Here is a 21,089-nt window from a genome sequence, read left to right as displayed (position 1 = left end):
CCCCAGCCATGACTCTGTGCTAAGACAGGGAAGAGCTGATCTCCCCCACCATGACTCTACGCTGGGACAGGGAAGCTGTGAGCTCCCCCACCATGACTTTATGCTGGGACAGGGAAGCTGTGAGCTCCCCCACCATGACTTTATGCTGGGACAGGGAAGCTGTGAGCTCCCCCACCATGACTCTATGCTAAGACAGGGAAGAGCTGAGCTTCCCACCATGACTACTCTCTTGAGCTGATGAAGTGAAGATTGCAATCAGTAAGAACTGATGTTTGTGAGTCTGTGGTGTTGCTCTTGGTGATGCGGTGAAGTCTTCATGGTTCATGACCTACATTTTGCCATGGATAACTTCAGAAGGACTGAGAGAATTTACATTTAGTTGGAACTCAATTTATCTACTCACTTCTGCCTCACGCTCCGTTTTTCAATCCCTATCTATCTATAAACAACCAGGCACTTGATTGGAACTCAAGGTCAACACCCAGGTTTCACTGCATTTGACAGTCGAAGTGACGTGTTGGTGATCCAGAACACCAGCAGGCAAAACCAAGGGATGTTCCTCTCTCAAGAAACAATCTTGACCTCTCTCCATTCCCTTCCAGCCCCAACATCTGTTGTGTAGCTATTTCTTCCAAAATGGAACATACTTTTTTAGGACAGAACTGTGAGGTATATAAGAGTCAGGATGCGGGGAGAACATATGAAGCTCAGAAAAGCCCTGAAATTTACAAGACTCATGCCAACCGGAAGTTTATGCAGGCAATAAGTTGTTGAAAGAAGGCACTCAATGGAGCTGCTTCCAAGTTGTACAGGGAACTCTAAAGATACAGCTTTGCTCAGTCGGCCTGACTTTCCACTGGTGCAGCTATCTGTGGGTCACCCAAAGTCCTATAAGTACTTCTTCTTGCCTTGTTCTTAAAGTGACTTCAATCAACTCCTTAGTTCACCAAAGTAGTCTTTTGAGGAATCATTCCTTTTATTCACTTTTGGTCCTCTATCTAGAGTGAAAAGACATTTGTTCAGGCTGTCCCAGTAAGTCACATGACAGCATCCTTACTACTTGAGGTCTTCACATGAGAATGTTGAGACTTGCATGTTTTATTTTCCTTTACCTACCACCATAGCCTTGGAGCCTCTGCTACTTCAATTTTGAGGTCAGTTTCCCTTCAGTCAAGGTCAGACTGTAGTTCCTACTCCAGTGAACCTGTGAGTCTCTCCACACCTTAAATGTCTACCAAGACCTCCCAAGAGTGATGAACCTCCCAAGGGCATGTGTTCCACAGGAGCACAGCCTTTTATACTTTACACAGTTTCCAGAAAGGAAATGGCTTAGGATAGATGTCTGCCAATAGTCTCCCCAGAAACTATATAGATTGCTAAGTTTTATGAGAGTTCATGGGGGGAATAATTAGAAACAGATTGATAGAGGGATGCAGAATCAGATGAGAAAGAAGAATCTAAGGTACACAATCAGTAGTCACAGTCAGCGTGTGACTCTGTCAGAGGAGGGTTAGAAGGCCAGCCCCAGGAGCCGGTCTGTCCTTGTTCATGGAGGAGCTTGCTTACTGGGTGGTTGAGCCATGCTCCACCTGTGGTGAAGGTGGTAGAAGTGCCCACCAGCCCCAGCATGGAAGCATAACGCCAGCCTCCTTGTTGGCAAATACTGCTTCCCATTAGCCACTTACAACTGGGTCTGGAGCATACACATTTTTTTTCAGCTTAGTTATCTTATCTTGCTCTGAATTTACAGAATTAGAAATACAAGGCATAATGGCAGGAGCACTAATTCCCCGATTTACAAAACCGGAACCCTAACACTGAGGTAAGGAGCCTGGCTTCTCACTCATTTGTACCATGTGTTCAGGGGTATCATTTGCTTAGTGAGATGTAACTCGCACACTGTAGAAGTCAAATTTGGGGTTCAGTTCCATGACCTAATGTGTCCACAGCATAGTACGGCCATTACCACCACTAGATTCTGTGACATCCGCGTTTATGCCTGCGGCTCCCTCTCAGGCCCCAGTCCACCTCTGCTCCTCTCTCTCAATGTTCTACACATCCTGAACATGCCATACATGTGTGGTCTGAACTGACCATCGCATTTGCCCTCTACACCGCATTTTTCTTTTCTGCACAGTGGTCCTCTTTGCCTGCCTTATAAAATTTTAACTCTGTGGTTTAGGCTTTTACAGGGCTGCTGCTGTCCTGATTTCTCCTATTCCAGCCAGCATTGCCTATCAGGTAGTTTGACTAAGAATGGCCCCCATGCCATGGTGAGGTCGTAACCTAACCTGCTGCTGAGGTCATGCCTGGGCCCATGGTCATGCAGCAGCAGGGGTCAGTGATGATGTCTGTGGCTCATACTATCACTATAGAATTAACATGGGAATGTCCCTGGTCAGGGCAGCTGCCAGGGACCATATGTATGTCCAGGGGCTATGCAGAACTGGTTCTGTTCATCTCTGGCTGCAGCTATTTGGAGAGTTGGCCCCAGCTCTCACTGGTGGCAGTACAGACAATAGCACTCAGGAGGGTTGATCCTGACCTCACTCAGGCAGCACAGTGGAGCTGGCCCTGATGGCAAAGGCACAGTAAGCCAGCCCAGAGGGTGTGAGAACAGGAGAGGCTGCAGCACATAGAAAAGTGAGTCCTGTGCTTTGACAGGACAGCATGGTAGAGCTAGACCTGAACGCATGCGAGCAAGAGAGCTGGCCCTGCCCCTGCCAATGCCAGCATCGGGTGGGCTAGCTTGGGCAGTACTGGACAGCTTATCCTGTTGGTGCTGAGAAGTCCACAGAGTGACCAGCTCAGCTATCGCCCAGGCCTGGATTCAGGGTTCTGATATAACTCTCAAAATCAGTGTGATCCAAAGCTGCAATATCTCCATGATACAGAGCAACAACAGGATAACTGGGAGGAGTCCTGGTGGGGATCTAATTAATACTGACGGTGTCACAGAAGCCAGAGGCCTCAAAGCAGACCGATGGCTCATTGCAATGAGCATTTGGGAGTGAAGATGTGAGATGGAGGAGTGTACTGTGGGACACACTGTGACACACTACAGCTTCCACGATGAGATGGCCTTCTATGCAGTGTGTTTTTGTTGTTTGTGGTGTGTGTGTGTTTGTGTGTTTCTTCTGCTTTTTGAGGGGAGGTTGCAAGAATGAAGAGTGGATATGAGGGCACACGGCGATGAGGGGGGGCTGGGGTGCATGATGTGAAATTCACAAAGAAACAATAAAACGGGTTTGTTTGTTTTTTTAAAACCCACATGGGATCATATATTTGAATGTTTAGTCATCAAGGAGTGGAACTCTTTGACAAGATGAGAAGGATTAGGAGGTGTGGCCTTGTTGAAGGAAGACTAGGCCCAGTTTTTCTCTCTCTCTTTCTCTTCTCTGCTTCTCTCTCTCTCTCTCTCTCTCTCTCTCTCTCTCTCTCTCTCTCTCTCTCTCTCCCTCCTGCTCCCTCTCTGTGTAGAGATCAGGATGTAGAACTCTCAGCTACTTTCCAGCACTATATGACCTGTATGTTACCATGCTCCCAGCCATGATACTGAAATAGACCTCTAACACTGTAAGTCAGCACCAATTGAATGTTGTCCTTAAATAGAGTTTCCTTGGTCATGCTGTCTCTTCACAGCAATAGAACAGTGACAAAGACATGTACCAATCCTATCATATCTTCCCCTTCCTCCCACTTCCCACTGACAATCTGGTTGGGTCTATTGTGAAAGCTTCATGTCTGACATCTCTCTCTCTCTCTCTCTCTCTCTCTCTCTCTCTCTCTCTCTAAATGGATGATTTCTTTATTTACATTTCAAATGTTTTCCTCTTTCAAGGTCTCCCCTTGAGGAAACCCCCTATCCCAGCTCCCCCTGCCTCTATGAGGTTGCTCACCTACCCACCCACCCACTCCCATCTTCCCACCCTGGTATTCCCCTATAATGGGGCATCAAACACCCTCAGGCCCAAGGGCCTCTGCTCCCACTGATGTCCAACAAGGCCATCCTCTGCCACATATGTGGCCGGAGCCATGGGTCTCTCTTTGTTTGGTGGTCCAGTCCCCGGGTGTTCTGGGGGGTCTGGCCAGTTGACACTGTTGCTCCCTCTATGGGGCTGCAAACCCCCTTAGCTTTTTCAGTCACTTCTCCAACTCTTCCTTTGGGGACCCTGCACTCAGTCCAATGGTTGGCTGCCAGTATCCACCTCTGTATTTGTCAGGTTCTGGCAAAGCCTCTCAGGAGAGAGCCATATCAGGCTTCCTTCAGCAAGCACTTTCCGGTATCTACAATAGCATCTGGGTTTGGTGATTGTATGAGGGATGGGTCGCCAGGTAGGGCAGTCTCTGGATGGCCTTTCCTTCAGTCTCAGCTCTACACTTTGTCTCCATTATTTCCTCCTGTGAGTGTTTTGTTTCCCCTTCTAAGAAGCACTGAAGCATCCACACTTTGATCTTCCTTCTTCTTGGGCTTCATATGATCTGTGAATTGAATCTTGGGTATTCCAAACTTTTGGGCTAATATTCACTCATCAGTAAGTGCATACTATGTGTGTTCTTTTGTGACTGAGTTACCTCACTCAGGATGCTATTTTCAAGTTCCATCCAGTTGCCTGCAGATTTCATGAAATTATTGTTTTTAATAGGTAGTACACCATTGTGTAAATGTACCACATTTTCTGTATCCATTCCTCTGTTGAGGGACATCTGCATTCTTTCTAGCTTCTGACTATTATAAATGAGGCTGCTATGAACATAATGGAGCATATGTCCTTATTACATTTTGGACCATGTTCTGTACATATGCCCAGGAGTAATATAACTGGGTCCTCCGGTAGTACTATGTCCAATTTTCTGAGGAGCCACCAGACTTATTTCCAGAGTGGTTGTACCAGCTTGCAATCCCACCAGCAATGGAGGAGTGTTCCTCTTTCTCCACATCCTCAACATCATCTGCTGTCACATGAGTTTTTGATCTTAGCCATTCTGACTGGTGTGTGAGGTGGAATCTCAGGGTTGTTTTGATTTGCATTTCCCTGATGATTAAGGATGTTGAACATTTCTTTATGCTTCTCAGCCATGCGAGTTTTCTCAGTTGATAACTTTCTTTTTAGCTATGATCCCCATTTTTTAATTGGATTATTTGTTTCTCTGAAGTCTAACTTCTTGAGTTCTTTGTATATATTGGATATTAGCCCTCTATTGGATGTAGGATTGGTAACGATCTTCAAAATGCTGGGTCCTGTTTATGTATCCAGTCTGTTAGTCTATGTTCTTTTATTGAAGAATTGAGTCCATTGATGTTAAGAGATATTAAGGAAAAGTGGTTGATCTAACCGTTATTTTTGTTTTTGGAGGTGGAATTATGTTTGTGTGGCTATCTTCTTTTGGGTTTGTTGAAAGATTACTTTCTTGCTTTTTCTAGGGTGCAGTTTCCCTCCTTGTATTGGCATTTTCCATCAATTATCCTTTGAAGGGCTGGATTTGTGGAAAGATATTGTATAAACTTGGTTTTGTCATGTAATACCTTGGTTTCTCCATCTATGGTAATTACGAGTTTTGCTGGGTATAGTAGTCTGGGCTGGCAGTTGTGTTCTCTTAGGGTCTGTATATCATCTGCCCAGGATCTTCTAGCTTTCATAGTCTCTGGTGAGATGTCTGGTGTAATTCTGATGGGTTTGCCTTAATATGTTATATGACCTTTTTCCCTTAGTGCTTTTTAATATTCTTTTTTTTTTTGTGCATTTGGTATTTTGACTATTATGTGACAAAAGGAATTACTTTTCTGGTTCAATCTATTTGGAGTTCTGTAGGCATCTTTTATGTTCATGGGCATCTCTTTCTTTAGTTATGGAAGTTTTCTTCTATAATTTTGTTAAAGATATTTACTGGCCCTTTAGGTTGGGAATCTTCGCTCTCTTCTACAACTATTATCCTTAGGTTTGGCCTTCTCATTGTGTCCTGGATTTCCTGGATATTTTGGGTTAGTAGCTTTTTGCTTTTTGTGTTTTCTTTGACGGCTGTGTCAATGTTTTCTATGGTATTTTCTGCAGCTGACTCACTTCTATCTCTTGTATTCTGTTGGTGATGCTTGGGTCTATGACTCCTGATCTATTTCCTAGATTTTCCATCTCCAGCATTGTCTCCCTTTTTGATTTCTTTATTGTTTCTATTTCCATTTTTAGATCCTGAGTGGTTTTGTTCAATTCCTTCATCTGTTTGGTTGTGTTTTCCTGTAATTCTTTAAGGGATTTTTGTGTTTCCTCTTTAAGGGCTTCTAGCTGTTTACCTGTGTTCTCCTGTACTTTTTAAAGGAGTTATTGATGTCCTTTTTAAATCCTCTATCATCATCATGAGATGTGATTTTAAATCAGAGTCTTGCTTTTCTGGTACGTTGGGGTATCCAGGGCTCACTGTGGTAGGAGAACTGGTTTCTTCTGATGCCAAGTAGCCTTGGTTTCTGTTGCTTGCCCTTGCCTCTCACCATCTGGTTATCTCTGGTGTTAGCTGGTCTTGCTGTGTCTGACTATGGCTTGTACCTCCTACAAGCCTGTGTGTCAGTACTCCTGGGAGACCAGTTCTCTCCAGGAGGAATTTGGGTATGGAGAACTATGGCACAGGATCAGCTCCAAGTGCAGACAGAAACAGGAAGGATCCTGCCCCAGGCTGATCCTCAGTTCCTATGTCCTGAGGGTTCTGGGCAGGTTCAGGTTCCTCTGAGCAGAGGTGGTGGTCCTACCTGTGCTCACAGGCTTGTCAGCACTCCTGGGAGACCAGCTCTCTCCTAACAGTATTTGGGTATGGAGCACTGTGGCACAGGATCAGCTCCAGGCGCAGATGGAAACCTGAAGGCAAGAGTGACCTCTTGGTCTGTGAAGTATTCCATTGAAAGGAAATCATTATGTTGATCTACAGTTTTAATCAGATCAAAGAAATGATTCTACCCAAATTTAGCTTAGTGGACCAGTGAGTTTCCTGACATTACTCACAGGCTCGTAAGTGAAGGGTTACTTACAGAACCATGAGTCCACTCAAATACAGCTGTCAAAGCCTCTGTGAACACCAGACTACTTGGGAGTCTGGTCAGACGAATTCTTTGCAGTGGGTAGCAGTGACTGCAGAGACATATAAGATGTCAAAGCACCGAGCCAATGACTGTTGAACTCAGCACTGACTGGGCACCGATAACCAAAAACTCCAAGGCACAGGGGACACCAGGAGGAAGGGCAGACATATTGGAAGAGCTAGGAGATGAGGACAGGTGCTGTGAAATGACTCCTCTGGTCCTGACAAGTGATGTCCTATTGCTGGTGGGGAGGGGCCCTCTGAGGCCCCACTCTTCCCTGAGACTCTGGAGAAATATTTGCTGGGGGGACTGGGAATCACATTCCATAGTGGCATAGCCTCTGCTAACTTGTCATTGTTCAAGTAAATAATCCTCCATTCATGTTCATGTGAACCCTAATTAAATTGAATGGGGCACACACACACACATAAAACACACATATATAAACACATACACACATACACACAAACACTGACACATACATACATACATACACACACACATACACACACAGACATACAAACACACAGATACTTCCTACATACAGACTGACACACACACACACACACACACACACACACACACATTCACATTCACATGCACTCACAGATATACACAGACACACACTAACAAACACACAGACACAGAGATACCCCCTATGAACACAGACACACAAAAACAATATTCACACACACAAACACCCACACCCACACATATACACACAGACACACACTAATAAACACAGAGACACAGATACACCCCCCGCCCACCCCACCCCACCCCACCCCCACACAGAAGAGAATTTTCTGGGAAGAAAAGGTCAAGAGGGAATGGGAGGAGACGCAGGAGATAATGAGAGGTAGATGTGATTACTTTTTAATATGAAATTGTGGAATAATAAAACCTCAATGTTGAAAAAAATTCAATTTTGTCTAAGAACGGAAGATTGCACTGAAGTGTGGACACGTGTCAGCACATTGGGGCCCAAAGAGGAAGAATACAGTGTCACTTACCCCAAAGCAGTGCCTCCCAAGGAAAGCCATAGGACCAGCTCTCCATGCACCAGAGCAGCTTCCAGGGTGCAGGCCATTGAGCCACCCAGCCTTGATGCTCTCCAGGCTGTTGACATGAGAATCTTGTACAGTGACCCAGATGTACTCTCCCCATCAAACTGCTATCAATATCAATTTACCAATATCAATAATCATCTGTTTCCCAGTGGACTGTTCTTCCCAGACAGGCTATGCACTCTCTGTGTCTCCTGAAGTGCTTCAGTGTTGGTGTCAATAAAGCTGCTGGCTGCTCTCAAGCTATTGACAGTTATTAAAAATGACCTTGATGTAATTTTATACCCATAAAAACAAAGAGAATATGCTAAGGATGATGAGAATACTCAGACAGGCGTCACTGACAGCAGGGTATCAAGGGAAGACGGCCATTCTGAATATCTGACATTATTGGTTTTCACCTGTTTCTAGAATCCCATAGGCTCCTGGGTGCAGGCCCCTGCTCTCTGGAGAGCTTAATTGAGGTTATCTGGACCTTGGCTATATTGTGAAGAGTTGACACAGGCCAGCAGCTCAGTGGTTATAGAATATCACAGGCACCACTGGGACCATAGAGTCTACACAGCCCTATTGATCAACAAGGCTCGGTGGATATCCTGGCTCAGGGTCTGCCGAGGACAATATGCTAAGAGCTCCCTTACGATTTCTACCACTTTGTGTGTGTGCCGGATTGATCTGGCCCAGTGTCGAAAGCCCATCTTCCTCTCTAGAGCCATGTGAGGATGTCCTAGAAGCTGCGATAGTCCCCATATACACTGAAAAGTGACAAAGGTAGACACAAAGTAGCTGAGCAGATTATTTAAAATCGCAGCTTTCACTGAAGCAGCCTCTCTCCCCTCCCCTCCCCTCCTCTCCCTCTGTACGCACAGAAAGGTCACACCAAGAAAAACTACAGAAAGTAAGACCATCTCTACTCTCAGGAACAACAGAATACCACTTCATTGAGGTCAGTGGTCAGCCCTGGATTCTGGGTGGTTTGTGGCTGTGCTAAGTCATATTTAATCCCATCATCATTGCCCTGATGTTCTGGGGGACAGAGCACAGGCCACAATGCTTTCATTCTTAAAAGAAAGAACTCTTAAAAATAATATTGATGAGGTTCTTGGTCCCACTGAGGCCACAGTAGATGAGTCACACCCCCTTACTTCTTTCTGCTAAGGAAAGCTCACATTTTCTCCTTTGTTGCTTTCCTGCTTTGTGTTCTGAGTCTTTGTCTCATACACTGAACCTAATGCTTACTGATTTGGCTAGTCAGTTTCACCACGGAGCCCTCAGGATCCTCCTATCTCTGTTCCTATCCTCATTTGGGGGTTACAGCAAGCACCCCACCTCATTTCTACCTGGGTGCTTCAGATCTTAATTCTGGTCCTCATGCTCACTTTATCCACTGGTCTCTTCTGCCACTTTGGAATTCAACAACATTTGTCTTTATTAAATTGTTTTTTTTTCTTTTTCTATCCTTGGGTTTTTATTTGATATTTCAAATTGTTGGCCAGTGAGAGTTCATAGTCCTCACAAACATTATAGCCCTCAATACTCTTGCTTACCTCCACAATTTAATGGCTTGGACAAACAGTGGTGCCAGGCATGGGTTTTATTTGTAAACTAGAACTTAAATCCAATCAGAGGGTAGTTGGTTACTTCCACGATGTTTAAGCCACTATTGCACCAGTTGGCATGTCTTACCAGTGTGATTGGTATTGTAGCTCACAGGATTCACAGCTTGGTAAGACTGGTGAATATATTTCCCCTCTAGCAATGTGAATAATGCCTTCAACAACTTTGAAAGATATCTAGTAGTGACAAAACTTTTAGGACAGTGCCAATTTATTAGTTACATATTCTATGTCTTGGGTATATACTGCCTTCAGCAGTATAACAGAACCTTCACATTAGTTTTTTGAAATTCTCAGAGAGAAAAAACTCAGGAATAGTAAATAGCAAAACATTGGGGATATGTTATCATAAATATGACTTAGACACACTTTCTTAAAGAATCTAAGAGAACTATGGAAAACAGCAATAACACTGTGTGCTAGCAAAGGAAAACTACCACTACCACCACCAACAACAACAAAAGACAACCAGAAATTAAGCAAAAAAAAAAAAGTAGATTTGTGAAAAACCCAGTAACTGCAGTGAAAATTATCCTCAGGAGTGAAACTGGGTTTGCAGAAATAACTAAACTTATGGTCTTCAAGAAGGTGTAATGTTGTTAAAGGCATAGAAACAGAGCTATAACAGCATAGATTGTGTGTGTGTGTGTGTGTGTGTGTGTGTGTGTGTGTGTGTGGAAACACAAATGGATTATAAGTGATGCTCTTGTGGAAGAGATTGGAGAATTGCAGTCCCTGAAGGGGATAGAAACTTCACAGGAAGACCAACACAGTCAACTAACCTTGACCCTTGGGGCTCTCAGGGTCTGAACCACGAAAGAGCATACACTGGGTGAATCTACGACCCAGCACACATGTAGCAGATATACTGCTCAGTCTTCATGTGGGTTCTGAACAACTGGAGTCAGGGCTAATGCAAAAGTTGCTGCCTGTCTGTGGGATATGTTATTCTAGCCTGGCTGCCTTGTCTGGCCTCAGTGGAAGAGGATGCACCTAGCTTTGCAGAGATTTGAAATGATGGGTTGGCTAGATACCTAAGGGAGCCTCCATCCTCTCAGAGAAGAAGAGGAGGTGGGGGGAAGGATTGTTGGATGTGGTGACAAGAAGTAGAGGCAGTAATTGGAATGTAAAGCGAATAAATAAAAATAAATAGATGCCCCAGTGCAGGGGAATCGAGGGCAGGGAGGTAGGAGTGAGTGGGTGGGTGGAGGAACACCCTCATAGAAGCAGGGGGAGGGAGAATGTGATAGGGTGTTTCCAGGAGGGAGGGAAACTGGGAAAGGGGATAATATTTGAAATGTAAATAAAGAAAATATCCAATAAAAATAAATAAATAATGGAAAAGAGAAATTATAACAAAATAGTATCTTGGCATCTATCTGGGCTTAGACAAGTATATAATGAGGTGTTGTATTACAGTAAGAAACCTGAAGATTGCTTGTGTACTCAGTGAAATGAACCACTACCCAAGCCACAAATACATTTTGATTTTACTTATCTGGAGAGCATTGTCATAGATATAAAAAGTAGGATGTTGACAGAAAGGGAACTGTGGAGTATATTTGCTGCTGTTCTATTGATGTTTAAAACATCATTTTATTTATAGATAGATAGATAGATAGATAGATAGATAGATAGATAGATAGACAGATAGAGATAGAGATAAACAGATATAGATATATAGATATATTTAATTTGGGAGCTAATGGTTCTAAAGGGTTAGGGTCCATGATTGTCTTAGTCAGGGTTTCTATTTACTGATCATCATCACAGGGAACATGGCAGCAGGCAAGCACACTAACTTATAGAAGAAAGAGTTTATTTTGGCTTGTGGTCCCGAGGGGTTATTCTGTCATGATGAAGGAAGCATGGCGGCAAGGAGCATGAGCAAGCAGCATGGCTGATCACACTTCTGTGTGGTCAGTTCTCGTTCTCTCTCTCTCTCTCTCTCTCTCTCCCTCTCTCTCTCTCTCTCTCACTCTCTCTCTCTCTTGGTTTTTTGAGACAGGTTTTCTCTGTGTAGCCCTGGCTGTCCTGGAACTCACTCGGTAGACTAGGCTGGCCTCAAACTCAGAAATCCGCCTGCCTCTGCCTCCCGAGTGCTGGAATTAAAGGCATGTGCCACCATTGTTTATTTATGAATCTATCAATTTGGGGCTGGAGAGATGGTTCAGTGGTTAAGAGCACTGACTGCTGTCCCAAAGTCATGAGTTCAAATTCCAGCAACCACATGGTGGCTCACAACCATCTGTAATGTGATCTGACGCCCTCTTCTGGTGAATCTGAAGATAGCTACAATGTACTTAGAATAATAAGTAATCTTTGGGCAATGGCAAGCTGAGTCAACTTAATTCCCAGCAACCATATGATGGCTCACAACCATCTGTACAGCTACAGTGTACTCATATACATAAAATAAATAAATAAACCCTTAAAAAAGAATCTATCAATTTAAAAATATTTTATTTAATTATTAATCAGTTAAAAGTGTTACTCAAAGTGGGGCATGGTGGCATATGCCTATAATTCTAGCACTGGGGAATGTGTGGGTGGAGACCCTGGGTCTAACCTGGGGAGTGGACTGAGACCATGTCCAAATGATCAAAAGTCAAACTTTTATTCAAACAATGAACACATAGACACATGTTTCTGTATTTTAATATGATTAAAATATTTGATAAATTTTCTAGAATATTCTTCACATAGAATGGGCTCAATACAGACTTTTATTTAATTAGGCTTTAACAAAATATGATTGAAATCCTTTGGCTTTGAATTGCATTTCATTAAAAAATCATATCCTCTGCTCTATCATGAGGTGCTTGACATACTGATTTAATCTGTAGTTTTTATCATGTTTGGAATTAACTATTCTAATTGAATATTTCTATTATATTCATTTTAAACATGCTAAGCTAGTTTTTCTATGTATTTGTTGTTTAATTCTAGGAAACTTCTAAGCATTACTTTTCAAAGCAGAAGAATAAATGCTATCAATATTGTGTTCATGTTTCTGATTCTTTGAATTTGGAGCTTGTTCTCTCTCTCTCTCTCTCTCTCTCTCTCTCTCTCTCTCTCCCCCCCCTCTCTCTCTCTCCCCCCCTTCTCTCTCTCCCTCTGTGTGTGTGATGTGTGATGTGTGTGTGTGTGTGTGTGTGTGTGTGTATGTAAGTATCAAAGGAGACCGAAAGAGGGTGTTGATCCCCTGGAACTGTAACTGCAGGAAGTTGTGAACCACCTGACAAGGTGCTTGGAACTGAACTTGGGTCCTCTGGAAGAGCCAGTGCTCATAACTGCTGATCTATTTCTCCCTTTCTCCCAGCTTATTTTTAATTCTGCTTATAGACTGGTGCCTGAAGTGCCCCTCATGTCATATCCTCTCCTTTTAAGACCTTGAACACCTTGAACTACAACCAACTTTTATATGTGCTTTTCTTTGGCTGGTGGAAGGAGAAACATATAAAGGAACAGTAGATCCTGAGAGCACTGGCCTGAGAGCCAGCCTACACAGGATCATGGTCAGCTTGGCATGATCAGCAGAGCACATTACTATCAATACCTTCCATACTCCTTTATGAAGCAAGGTCTGTGCTGGCCTCAGTGTAATTCTCCAGTGTTGATATTGTAAGTCTTTGTGGGTCAGGGTTATGCTCACTTGTTTGTCTGCCCATGTAAGAAACATACTGCAGTTTACACAGTAAAGACTCAGGTTACCTGTGCCCAAGAATACCAGAGCATATTGCTTCCCCATCAGAGTACCCTGCACCTTGATTTTCATTGACATCTGCCATGATTCTAACCCTCAAATTCCTAGAGTTTTGCAGAATGAGGCTACCTCGGACTTTAAGAAGAGAAATTGTCTAGGAACCACATTTTGTGACTTTCAGGTTTATATCTACATGCAGTAAAACATTGGTCTAGCACCCCACTCCCCAACTGTGAAGTTCTCATACAACAGTCTAGCATGCCATCCAAATCATATTCCTAAACAGCTTAATTTTACATGGTGGCACCCCCTTTCCCAGGTTCTTTTGTTAAACTATAATGACAAAACAGTAGAGTGCTAGCTAAACACAAAGCTCATTAAGATGTGTAGCTTTCACACACTTGCTTCACAAGTAATCAAGGTCAACTATAGCTTTGATCCTCTTTGGGTCAGGTTGGATAACATGCTATCTTGAATGCATGTGTGTGGCTTTCTGGGATCTCCTAAATCGTTGGTCCTATTGTTGAAATCTGAACTTGCTTGTCTTAGTTAGGGTTTGTATTCTTGCACAAGCATCATGACCGAGAACCGAGTTAGGGAGGAAAGGGTTTATTCAGCTTACACTTCCATATTGCTGTTCATCACCAAATGAAGTCAGGATTGGAACTCAAACAGGTCAGGAAGCAGAAGCTGATGCAGAGGCTATGGAGGGATGTCACTTACTGGCTTGCTCCCCCTGGCTTGCTCAGCTTGCTTTCTTATAGAAGCCAAGACTACCAACCCAGTGATGGCACCATCCACAATGGGCCCTCCCACTCTTGATCACTAATTGAGAAAATGCCTTACAGCTGGATCTCATGGAGGCATTTCCTCAAGGGAGGCTCCTTTCTCTGTGATAACTCCAGCTTGTGTCAAGTTGACACACAAAGCAGCCAGCACAATGCCCCAGATTCTCTTCAGTGATCTTTAGTTACAGGACACTGAAGAGCAGGGAGCAATGTGTGTTGAGCCCTGTCCATTACCGTGGCAAGCAAGACTAAGCAGGCGTGTGCTCCATCATAGACTTCACGAACCGTACAGTTTCTGATAGTGCACATGTATTGCTCTGTCAGGTATATCATACTATAAAACAATGGAATTAGTTGGCTGGTTGTTTTACGGGCTGATTTTGATTATATGGGACTTTAGATGTGTAATTCTTTGTAACCAAGGGCTTTTCCACAAATGCCCCAGTGCCTGAAATAATAACCCCAAGACTTATCATTTATGAATAAATAACTAGGTCACAAAGCTTGGGCTTGTTCCCTGACTAGCTCGTAACTTAACCCATTTATTTTATGAGTGCCACATGACCAAATACCTTTCCTCAGTTTCATGCATCCAATTCGTCTCCTCAGAGTTGTAGGCAAATCTCTTCCTGTGCCTGGCTCTATCCCAGAGTTCCTCTCTCCATACTGGAACGCCCACTTCCTGCTTCCTGCCTCTGATGATAGGTCATCAGTTTTTTTATTGACAGGTGATGCTTCCATACAGCATGCAACAGATTCCCTCTTTATCATTCTCGTCATAACTATTGTCAAGACAGCACCACAAATAGACGGAGGTTTACATAAATGTTCATGAGGCAGCCGGGCCATATGACCGTTTAGCATCAGTGCTATGAAGAGGCTGCTTGGTGCAGTGCATAAAGGTGGATGCAGACACACAGCTGTTCAAAGTGTGTAGAATGACAGGGAGTGTCAGCCATACAAGCAAGGGACATATATACCAATTCTCTTATCCATGCTCAGGGACCTCAAGGAAGAGACATGAAAATAATGTAAGAGCCAGAGACTGGGGGGAGGGGGGGTGAGAGCTCTGAGATGTGATCTTCTGCACATGTGAATTCATAGCAGCTATGGTTGTCTACACAAGATCCAGCAAGTTGAAAATTCCAACATGGAGGAGAAGCTGCTGAGGTCCAAGGCAGAGAAATGACTTTGTAGGTTGGCCCTGATAGAGTTTCCATGATCAAGAATGATGGCACGCACACACATATGAGCAGCGCCAGCTGGATTTGGCGGGTTATGAGAATAAAATAGAGGATGTTCAAATAGGAGAGAGTGGGAAGAAGGGTGTAGGGCAGGTAGTATCCAACGTGGGACTTTCCCAGAGAATAGGTTGTTGAAAAGAGATTTCCTTGAGATCTTTACAATATTTAGCTTTAAAAACTATTGCAAAAATGTCTACATATATTTGTTTTGTTAAAATTATCTAAAGGTAAAGTGAGGAGCACTGGTTTCTCAGTTGCATCAATCTTTTATGAGAGTCCACAGACAAAAAAGGTCATTTCTTTCAACTATAGATAAGAAGTTGTGTTTCTTTCACCTATCGATAAGGAAAAAAATTATTTTTCAAATTATAGCCTTACTTCTAAACCCTGTTAGAAAAGAGGCCATTGTATGGGATCCTTTTACAAGAGCTTGTTTCAGACATGAGCTGGGTTGTGGCTGTTGGTCTGCCAACAATGTGCAATTATAGGAACGTTCTCTCGGGCTGACTTTACAGTAAGTGTCTGAAAGAAAAGAGAACTTTGACTCATGGCTTTTATCTGACTGTCAGGTTCCAGTTGAGCTGACCTCCTGGAGGAGTGGAGATTTTTGTTGCTAATGTGTGATTTCAGTTGCTCTGTTGTCATGCAAGATTCTATCATTTTAGGAGTTTGTTCTTCTAGTTTGCTTCTCTGTTGCTGTGTCAAAACACAGAGCAAAAGTAACTTGGGGGAGGAAAGGGATGTTATCAGTTCACAGGGTACAGCCTGTTGTTGAGCAAAGCTGAAACAGGAGCTCAAGGCAGGAACCTGGAGGCAGGAACTGACGCAGAGACCATGGAGGGAAGCTGTTGATTAGCTTGCTTTCCCTGCCTGGCTCAGCTACCTTTATTAAACAGTCTAAGACCACCTTCTCACCCATGGAACCACCCCCAGAGGCCTGGGCTCATCTATATCAATTAACAATCAAGAAAATGTCTCCATAGACATACATGCCCACTGGCCAATCTTCAAAAATGTTGTCTTATTAAAATGTTGATTTATTACTGGGTTGCAATATTTTATTTTAAAATATATTCTGGATATAAGACCTTTGTCAGACATATTTTTTTCTCCAAGTCTCTGAGATTTTTCTACTTGCTTTAAAACAGAAAGTTTTCCATTTCAGGTCTAGCTAATTCGGTGTTTATTTTTACCAATTGTGCTTTCATAACTGTCCTGGCTGGTTTTGTGTGTCAACTTGACACAAGCTGGAGTTATCACAAAAGAAAGTTGCCTCCCTTGAGGAAATGCCTCTATGAGATCCAGATGTAAGGCATTTTCTCAATTAGTGATTAAAGGTGGGAGGGCCCATTCATTGTGGGTGGTGCCATCCCTGGGCTGGTAGTCCTGGGTTCTATAAAAAAAGCAAGCTGAGCAAGCCAGGGGAAGCAATCCAGTAAGTAACATCCCTCCATAGCCTCTGCATCAGTTCCTGCTTCCTGACCTGCTTGAGTTCCAGTCCTGACTTCCTTTGGTGATGAACAGCAATGTGAATAAACTCTTTCCTCCCCAACTTGCTTCTTGGTCATGATGCTTTGTGCAGGAATAGAAACCCTGACTAAGACAATAACATTTCCCTAAAATGATTATCCAACACAAGACCAAAAACACTTAATCAATTTATTTTCTTATAAATCCTTTATGCTGATCTTTTGCATTTAGAGGAGGATCTATTTCAGGAATTTTGTGTGTGTGTGTGTGTGTGTGTGCAAGACACAAGGTGACATTCTTCATCTCACAAGTAGCCATATGTCACAGAAACATTTATTGAAAAATATCTTCTGTTGGTCTTTTTTTTTGTATTCCTATAAAAAAAAGTCTATTGACTGTAAAATAAGGGCATTTGTATAAACACTGAGGACAACTCATTGATGGGTTCTATGTCCTGCAGCAGGACCCCAGGGACATCAGAGCTGGGGCTTGTGAGTTGTTTTAAAGGAGGAAGAATAGTCACTCCAAATCTGTCCTGCTTTCTAATATCCCCACTATGGTGGGTCTCCTTTATCTTAATATGGATTTTAGACTCAGCCTGCTAATATGTACAAGACACAAAGGAATTGGTTTTGGTAACTTGTGCTCAGTCTGTATAACACTTTAAGACTGTAGCGGCTCAAATCTGTGACAGCAGGTGAGTTTCCCACACATGTAGATCATTTTCAGTTTCTCTCAGAAAAAAAAAAAAAAAAAAACAAAACCAAAATTGTAAGTTATTTTACTGTATTATTCTACTTGATTGTTTTTTCCAAAGTATTTAATCAAACATTTTGTAAACATATATTTCTTTTTATGTGTATGAGTGTTTAGACTGTGTGTACTCGTGCCACATGTGTGAAGTACCCTATTAGGCCTAGAGGCTGTCAGGCCCCCTGGAACTGGAGCTAAACAGTGGTGTGACATATCATGTGGATGTTCCCAAACAAACCCAGATTCTCTGCAAGAGCAGCAAGTGGTCTCACCCTCTGAACAATCTTTCCAACCTCAACGTATTTTACTTTTGATCTTAACACACATGAAATATTTTTTTCCAAACTTATTTTGGGCTGCTCATACTAATACATAGACATAACATGGCTTTTTAAATTTTTTTTTAATATTATGCCTGGAAACAATGCCAACCACTTTTGTTAACGGTGGCCATTAGTTAGTCATTGTCATTTTGAGTAAAACAGAATTCCTTTCTAATCAGTATCAGAGTCTTTGTTTTTCATGCTAAATGCCCTGGTTCATGCAGGACATTTTAAACAATTTTTTAAAAAAAATATGAATGTCTTTTTTTACCTTCACAATTTAGATGAGATTGTGTGTGTGTGTGTGTGAGAGAGAGAGAGAGAGAGAGAGAGAGAGAGAGAGGGAGAGAGAGAGAGAGAGAGAGAGAGAGAGAGGGAGGGAGAGAGAGAGAGAGAGAGAGAGAGAGGGAGGGAGAGAGAGAGAGAGAGAGAGAGAGAGAGAGAGAAGGGGGCTATTTCCCATGGGAAGTGTATATGTTCTTAAAGGCTGACTATAGGATCTTTACATAAATCTACATCATTTAGGCTCTGGGTATTTCTTGTACTCCTGGATTATAGAAGGGCTTTATCATATGAATATTTCAAATATTTTTTTCTGAATCCATAGAAATCATCTTGTGGCTTCTTTTTCTAAACTCTATTGGGGGAAGACATCACATTATCTGGTTGTTATATGCTAAACCATGCAAAAAGACATATGCCTCTGGGATAATTTAGTTCACGATGACACACAACATTGCTGTGTGCTGCTGAATACAGATTTCTGGTGTTGGCTTGACATTTTCTGAGTCTCTATTCATAAGAACTACTGTTCTAGAAATTTCTTTTTCCTTAATGTCTTTCTCTGGCTTTTATGTGGCATCACACAATACTGACTGACTGTGTTGAGTGTTTTAGGAAGTGGTGACTACTGTTTTTCTGCATGAATTCATGGTAGGTTGGTGAAGTGGACCAGTGCCTGGGACCTAGCCTGTTATCAAGAAAGCCCCACGCCATCTGCCTCTGTGACTTTGCACTGGGTTTTCTTTTTGTCTGTACAAAATGTACTGATGAAAGCTATGGATACTAACCTACACAGAGTGGAGAAACAGAATCTAAATGTGTTCCCTGTGGATCAAGGGAAGACAATTTTTCTATGTCCTTATCTGAATCACCTCATTTCCTGTGGGAAGTGTGTGTGTGTGTGTGTGTGTGTGTGTGTGTGTGTTGGTACATTTTCCCATGGGGTACAAATCCCAAGTCTCTTGAGCTAATTCTCTGAAAAATGCAGCAAGACCACTTTGCAGAACCCCCTCATTGTGTGGCCTATTTGTGTAAAGGGGAACCCTACTATCATAAATGGGGTAAAAATATCCAGTTGTAAATACGTAGGGCCATGCTGCTGTGAAGACAATAATAGCCAATGATTTTGATTGTGATATCATCAATGTACAAAAGGAAAGATCAGTCAAGTATTTCCATCCAGTAGTCACTTATCCATACAAAAATCTCCCAAGACCTCAGTGGATGCTTAGAAGCACGGACAGTGCCAAGCCCTGGATGCAGACCATAATATTCAGCAGCCATATTGAAGACCAGGATGACCAGCAAGCATCGAATACACTGTTCCCATTCATAAGTTGGCATAGCACAGCATGAGATTTCATGACACCCTTCAGAACACATAGCTTAAAACCTAGAGCTTGGTGATGGTTGGAAATTTCCAGCTAATATCAGAGAGCAGTAGCTGACTATGAGTAGTGATACTGAGACTGAGTCCACAGATTTGATGATGTTATTGCTACTGCACACAAGTGCACACAATTTGCAAGTATGTACCTATCTTACAAGGTACTCATATAATAAATGTACATAAAATAATATACATATAAAAGAAATAAATATATGTTTAAAAGGAAATGGCAGGTCCAGTTTCCCACTATTTGGACTTCTTTGCCAGTCTCGGGGACCGATATGGACTTCCAAATGTGCCACTCAGGATTCTGAAGTCTTTGTGGAACCCCTTGCCTTATGTGGCCTGTATGATATGATATGATGTATGTGTGATATGATTCATCACAGTAAGGTATATGTTGAGATTTTGCTGGTCAAGTATTTTATCAATACTACATATTGAAATAAATAGCCCTTCAAACATTTTACAACATCTGCTCAAGTAATGCACTCTCATTGTGCCTCTCTTGAAATATACTCCTAGCTATTGTCAGGTAAGAGAATAAAAAGGAGACCCCAATAAGCCCCCAAACCCACACAAGAAGCTTCCCGCTGCTTCTGAGGCTAAAGAGGACAGCTTCCATGCTTAGTTTTCTAAGGACTTTGAAGAATCTACAGAAGGTCAGGATGTGGGGCAGCGAGGAGTTTCCTAACTACAGCACGTAATTCTGTCGGAAGAACAGGGTTGGTTGATTTTTGAAGGTATCTAATTGTTTTTAACCTTTGCTGAACTGGCTCTGCTATGCACATCCCGACAACAGAACGGCTTCTAAGATCTGGAGATGTGGTGGATTTTAACACTTTTTTGTTGTCATTAAAGCTGACTTGGGGTAGAGTTAGCTTGGGGTAGAAATAGGATGGTAAATAGCCATTTTTAGTGAGAAAATATTTAGTTGTATGGTGTAATTGTTATATGTGTGAAAGTTTCTGTGTGCATATGTGTACAACCGTTTGTACATGTGTGCTTATGTGTGTCGAGGTCACAGGTCATCTTCAGGTGTCCTTCTTTAGGCACTATCTCCTGGAACCAAGATGGCTAAGCTAGCTGGCCAGGGAGCTACAGGAAACCTCCTTTCTAGTCTGGGAGGACAATCCCAAGCCACCACACCCTACTCCTTCTATGTGGATTCTGGGACTCAGACTCTGGCTCTCACGTTTGCAAGGCAAGCATTTTGCTGACTGAGATGTCTTCCCATTTCTGTTACCCCAGTAGGTTAGTGGGCACTCATGAATTAAAACCAAAAATAAAAATACATAATTTACTTTAAATGAGTTATAGTGCATGGATGAGCTTCGATTTCAAGAGCAAGTAGTGTATATAGTTGGATAGCATAGTTTTTAAG

At 42.6% G+C, this 21,089-nt stretch overlaps 1 long non-coding RNA gene across 2 annotated transcripts in view; it reads right to left on the bottom strand.

The window, feature by feature from the left end:
• Gm46614 overlaps positions 1–14,896 on the bottom strand; it is a 47,034-nt gene extending 32,138 nt beyond the window's left edge. Inside the window, exons 1-2 of one of the 2 annotated variants that reach the window (XR_001782423.2) lie at positions 14,816–14,896; positions 8,080–8,185 (exon numbers count right to left, since the gene is read on the bottom strand). This is a non-coding gene — a long non-coding RNA (predicted gene, 46614). The remainder of the gene's footprint in view (positions 1–8,079; positions 8,186–14,815) is intronic. The other variant, XR_001782424.1, reaches the window with a different exon arrangement.
• Between the last annotated feature and the right edge of the window lie 6,193 nt (positions 14,897–21,089).

The sequence above is a fragment of the Mus musculus genome, chromosome 18, assembly GCF_000001635.26.
Source record: "Mus musculus strain C57BL/6J chromosome 18, GRCm38.p6 C57BL/6J".
Taxonomy (NCBI): Eukaryota; Metazoa; Chordata; class Mammalia; order Rodentia; family Muridae; genus Mus; species Mus musculus.
Note: the sequence above shows the minus strand (reverse complement) of the source record. Positions and strands in the feature narration are given on the sequence as shown.